The sequence below is a fragment of the Bombina bombina genome, chromosome 6, assembly GCF_027579735.1.
Source record: "Bombina bombina isolate aBomBom1 chromosome 6, aBomBom1.pri, whole genome shotgun sequence".
Lineage (NCBI taxonomy): Eukaryota > Metazoa > Chordata > Amphibia > Anura > Bombinatoridae > Bombina > Bombina bombina.
In genome coordinates, this window is record NC_069504.1 from 162,357,896 (window position 1) to 162,363,895 (window position 6,000).

Consider the following 6,000-nt stretch of genomic DNA (forward strand, 5'->3'; position numbering starts at 1 on the left):
GGTATGGTGAAGACAAGGTAGGAAGATCTTCAGGGGCTTAGTGTTAGGTTTATTTAAGGGGGGTTTGGGTTAGATTAGGGGTATGTGGGTGGTGGGTTGTAATGTTGGGGGGAGGGTATTGTATGTTTTTTTTACAGGCAAAAGAGCTGAACTTCTTGGGGCATGCCCCGCAAAGGGCCCTGTTCAGGGCTGGTAAGGTAAAAGAGCTTTTAACTTTAGTAATTTAGAATAGGGTAGGGCATTTTTTATTTTGGGGGGCTTTGTTGTTTTATTAGGGGGCTTAGAGTAGGTGTAATTAGTTTAAAATTGTTGTAATATTTTTCTTATGTTTGTAGATATTTTTTTATTTTTTTGTAACTTAGTTCTTTTTTATTTTTTGTACTTTAGTTAGTTTATTTCATTGTAGTTATTTGTAGGTATTGTATTTAATTAATGTATTGATAGTGTAGTGTTAGGTTTAATTGTAGGTAATTGTAGGTATTTTATTTAATTAATTTAATGATAGTATAGTGTTAGGTTTAATTGTAACTTAGGTTAGGATTTATTTGACAGGTAATTTTGTAATTATTTTAACTAGGTAACTATTAAATAGTTCTTAACTATTTAATAGCTATTGTACCTGGTTAAAATAATTACAAAGTTGCCTGTAAAATAAATATTAATCCTAAAATAGCTACAATGTAATTATAATTTATATTGTAGCTATATTAGGATTTATTTTACAGGTAAGTATTTAGCTTTAAATAGGAATAATTTATTTAATAAGAGTTAATTAATTTCGTTAGATGTAAATTATATTTAATTTAGGGGGGTGTTAGTGTTAGGGTTAGACTTAGCTTTAGGGGTTAATACATTTATTAGAATAGTGGTGAGCTCCGGTCGGCAGATTAGGGGTTAATAATTGAAGTTAGGTGTCGGCGATGTTAGAGAGGGCAGATTAGGGGTTAATACTATTTATTATAGGGTTAGTGAGGCGGATTAGGGGTTAATAACTTTATTATAGTAGCGCTCAGGTCCGCTCGGCAGATTAGGGGTTAATAAGTGTAGGCAGGTGGAGGCGACGTTGTGGGGGGCAGATTAGGGGTTATTAAATATAATATAGGGGTCGGCGATGTTAGGGCAGCAGATTAGGGGTACATAGGGATAATGTAAGTAGCGGCGGTTTACGGAGCGGCAGATTAGGGGTTAATAATAATATGCAGGGGTCAGCGATAGCGGGGGCGGCAGATTAGGGGTTAATAAGTGTAAGGTTAGGGGTGTTTAGACTCGGGGTACATGTTAGGGTGTTAGGTGCAGACGTAGGAAGTGTTTCCCCATAGCAAACAATGGGGCTGCGTTAGGAGCTGAACGCGGCTTTTTTGCAGGTGTTAGGTTTTTTTTCAGCTCAAACAGCCCCATTGTTTTCTATGGGAGAATCGTGTACGAGCACGTTTTTGAGGCTGGCCGCTTGCGTAAGCAACTCTGGTATCGAGAGTTGAAGCTGCGTTAAAAATGCTCTACGCTCCTTTTTTGGAGCCTAACGCAGCCTTTATGTGGACTCTCAATACCAGAGTTATTTTTATGGTGCGGCCAGAAAAAAGCCGGCGTTAGCTACGCGGGTCGTTACCGACAAAACTCCAAATCTAGGCCTATGTTAATCCTATTTAAAACTAAATACTTAGCTTTAAAATAAACCCTAATATAGCTACAATATAAATAATAATTATATTGTAGCTATCTTAGGATTTATTTTTATTTTACAGGCAACTTTCAATTTATTTTAACTAGGTACAATAGCTATTAAATAGTTATTAACTATTTAATAGCTTACCTAGCTAAAATAAAGAGAAATGTACCTGTAAACTAAAAACTAACCTAAGTTACAATTACACCTAACACTACACTATACTTTAATAAATTATTCCTATTTAAAACTAAATACTTACCTATAAAATAAACCCTAAGATAGCTACAATATAATTAATAATTACATTGTAGCTATCTTAGGATTTATATTTATTTTACAGGTAACTTTGTATTTATTTTAGCTAGTTAGAATAGTTATTAAATAGTTATTAACTATTTAATAACTACCTAGCTAAAAGAAATACAAAATTACCTGTAAAATAAATCCTAACCTAAGTTACAATTAAACCTAACACTACACTATCATTAAATAAATTAAATAAATTAACTACAAATAACTACAATTAAATACAATTACATAAACTAACTAAAGTACAAAAAATAAAAAAAATAAGTTACAAACATTTAAAAAAATATTACAACAATTTTAGCATTTACCATAGCGAAAGTACAAGTTCACTGCTGCCAGACATCCCATTGATTTCTATGGGAGCTGTATACACCTAACACCCTAACATGTACCCCGAGTCTAAACACCTCTAATCTGTCCCCCCCTACACCGCTGCAACTAAATAAAATGATTAACCCCTAAACCGCCACTCACGGAGCCCACCGCAAGCTACTCTATACATATTAACCCCTAAACCGCCGCTCCCGGAGCCCACCGCCACCTACGTGATACCTAGTAACCCCTTATCCTGCCCCCCTATAATAAAGTTATTAACCCCTATCCTGCCGATCCCGCACCTCGCCGCAAATAAATAAATAGTTTAACCCCTAAACCGCCGCTCCCTGACCCTGCCACAACCTATATTAAATTTATTAACCCCTAATCTGCCCCCCCTACACCGTCGCCACCTATAATACATTTATTAACCCCTATCCTGCCCCCCACTACACCGCCGCCACTGTAATAAATTTATTAACCCCTAAACCTAAGTCTAACACTAACCCTAACACCCCCCTAACTTAAATATTAATTAAATAAATCTAAATCATATTTCTAAACTAAACTAAAATTAATCCTATTTAAAACTAAATACTTAACTTTAAAATAAACCCTAATATAGCTACAATATAAATAATAATTATATTGTAGCTATCTTAGGATTTATTTTTATTTTACAGGTACCTTTCAATTTATTTTAACTAGGTACAATAGCTATTAAATAGTTATTAACTATTTAATAGCTTACCTAGCTAAAATAAAGAGAAATGTACCTGTAAACTAAAAACTAATCTAAGTTACAATTACACCTAACACTACACTATACTTTAATAAATTATTCCTATTTAAAACTAAATACTTACCTGTAAAATAAACCCTAAGATAGATACAATATAATTAATAATTACATTGTAGCTATCTTAGGATTTATATTTATTTTACAGGTAACTTTGTATTTATTTTTGCTAGTTAGAATAGTTATTAAATAGTTATTAACTATTTAATAACTACCTAGCTAAAATAAATACAAAATTACCTGTAAAATAAATCCTAACCTAAGTTACAATTAAACCTAACACTACACTATCATTAAATAAATTAAATAAATTAACTACAAATAACTACAATTAAATACAATTACAAAAACTAACTAAAGTACAAAAAATAAAAAAAGCTAAGTTACAAAAAATAAAAAAAATAAGTTACAAACATTTAAAAAAATATTACAACAATTTTAAGCTACTTACACCTAATCTAAGCCCCCTAATAAAATAACAAAGCCCCCCAAAATAAAAAAAATGCCCTACCCTATTCTACATTAAAAAAGTTCAAAGCTCTTTTACCTTACCAGCCCTTAAAAGGGCCTTTTTGTGGGGGCATGCCCCAAAGAATTCAGCTCTTTTGCCTGTAAAAGAAAAATACAACCCCCCCAACATGAAAACCCACCACCCACATACCCCTAATCTAACCCAAACCCCCCTTAAAATAACCTAACACTAATCCCCTGAAGATCATCCTACCTTTAGTCGTCTTCACTCAGCCGAGCCACCGATGGAACTGAAGAGGACATCCGGACCGGCAGAAGTGATCATCCAAGGGACGCTGAAGAAATCTTCCATCCGATGAAGTGATCCTCCAAGCGGCGCTGAAGAAATCTTCCATCCGGGTGATGTCATCTTCCAAGAGGCGCTGAAGAAGTCTTCTATCTGGGCGAGGTCATCTTCGAAGCCGGGTCTTGAATCTTCATCCCGCCGACGCGGAACATCCTTCTTTCCCGACGGACTACCGACGAATGAAGGCTCCTTTAAGGGACGTCATCCAAGATGGCGTACCTTCAATTCCGATTGGCTGATAGGATTCTATCAGCCAATCGGAATTAAGGTAGGAAAAATCTGATTGCCTGATCAGATTCAAGTTCAATCCGATTGGCTGATCCAGTCAGCCAATCAGATTGAGCTTGCATTCTATTGGCTTTTCCGCGTCGGCGGGATGAAGATTCAAGACCCGGCTTTGAAGATGACCTCGCCCGGATAGAAGACTTCTTCAGCGCCTCTTGGAAGATGACATCGCCCGGATGGAAGATTTCTTCAGCGCCGCTTGGAGGATCACTTCATCGGATGGAAGATTTCTTCAGCGCCCCTTGGATGATCACTTCTGCCGGTCCGGATGTCCTCTTCAGTTCCATCGGTGGCTCGGCTGAGTGAAGACGACTAAAGGTAGGATGAGCTTCAGGGGATTAGTGTTAGGTTATTTTAAGGGGGGTTTGGGTTAGATTAGGGGTATAAGGGTGGTGGGTTTTCATGTTGGGGGGGGGTTGTATTTTTCTTTTACAGGCAAAAGAGCTGAATTCTTTCTTTTAAGGGCTGGTAAGGTAAAAGAGCTTTGAACTTTTTAAATGTAGAATAGGATAGGGCATTTTTTTATTTGGGGGGGGTTTGTTATTTTATTAGGGGGCTTAGATTAGGTGTAAGTAGCTTAAAATTGTTGTAATATTTTTTTAAATGTTTGTAACTTATTTTTTTTATTTTTTGTAACTTAGCTTTTTTTATTTTTTGTACTTTAGTTAGTTTATGTAATTGTATTTAATTGTAGTTATTTGTAGTTAATTTATTTAATTTATTTAATGATAGTGTAGTGTTAGGTTTAATTGTAACTTAGGTTAGGATTTATTTTACAGGTAATTTTGTATTTATTTTAGCTAGGTAGTTATTAAATAGTTAATAACTATTTAATAACTATTCTAACTAGCAAAAATAAATACAAAGTTACCTGTAAAATAAATATAAATCCTAAGATAGCTACAATGTAATTATTAATTATATTGTATCTATCTTAGGGTTTATTTTACAGGTAAGTATTTAGTTTTAAATAGGAATAATTTATTAAAGTATAGTGTAGTGTTAGGTGTAATTGTAACTTAGATTAGTTTTTAGTTTACAGGTACATTTCTCTTTATTTTAGCTAGGTAAGCTATTAAATAGTTAATAACTATTTAATAGCTATTGTACCTAGTTAAAATAAATTGAAAGGTACCTGTAAAATAAAAATAAATCCTAAGATAGCTACAATATAATTATTATTTATATTGTAGCTATATTAGGGTTTATTTTAAAGTTAAGTATTTAGTTTTAAAAAGGATTAATTTTAGTTTAGTTTAGAAATATGATTTAGATTTATTTAATTAATATTTAAGTTAGGGGGGTGTTAGGGTTAGTGTTAGACTTAGGTTTAGGGGTTAATAAATTTATTACAGTGGCGGCGGTGTAGTGGGGGGCAGGATAGGGGTTAATAAATGTATTATAGGTGGCGACGGTGTAGGGGGGGCAGATTAGGGGTTAATAAATTTAATATAGGTTGTGGCAGGGTCAGGGAGCGGCGGTTTAGGGGTTAAACTATTTATTTATTTGCGGCGAGGTGCGGGATCGGCAGGATAGGGGTTAATAACTTTATTATAGGGGGGCAGGATAAGGGGTTACTAGGTATCACGTAGGTGGCGGTGGGCTCCGGGAGCGGCGGTTTAGGGGTTAATATGTATAGAGTAGCTTGCGGTGGGCTCCGTGAGTGGCGGTTTAGGGGTTAATCATTTTATTTAGTTGCAGCGGTGTAGGGGGGGACAGATTAGAGGTGTTTAGACTCGGGGTACATGTTAGGGTGTTAGGTGTAGACAGCTCCCATAGAAATCAATGGGATGTCTGGCAGCAGCAAAC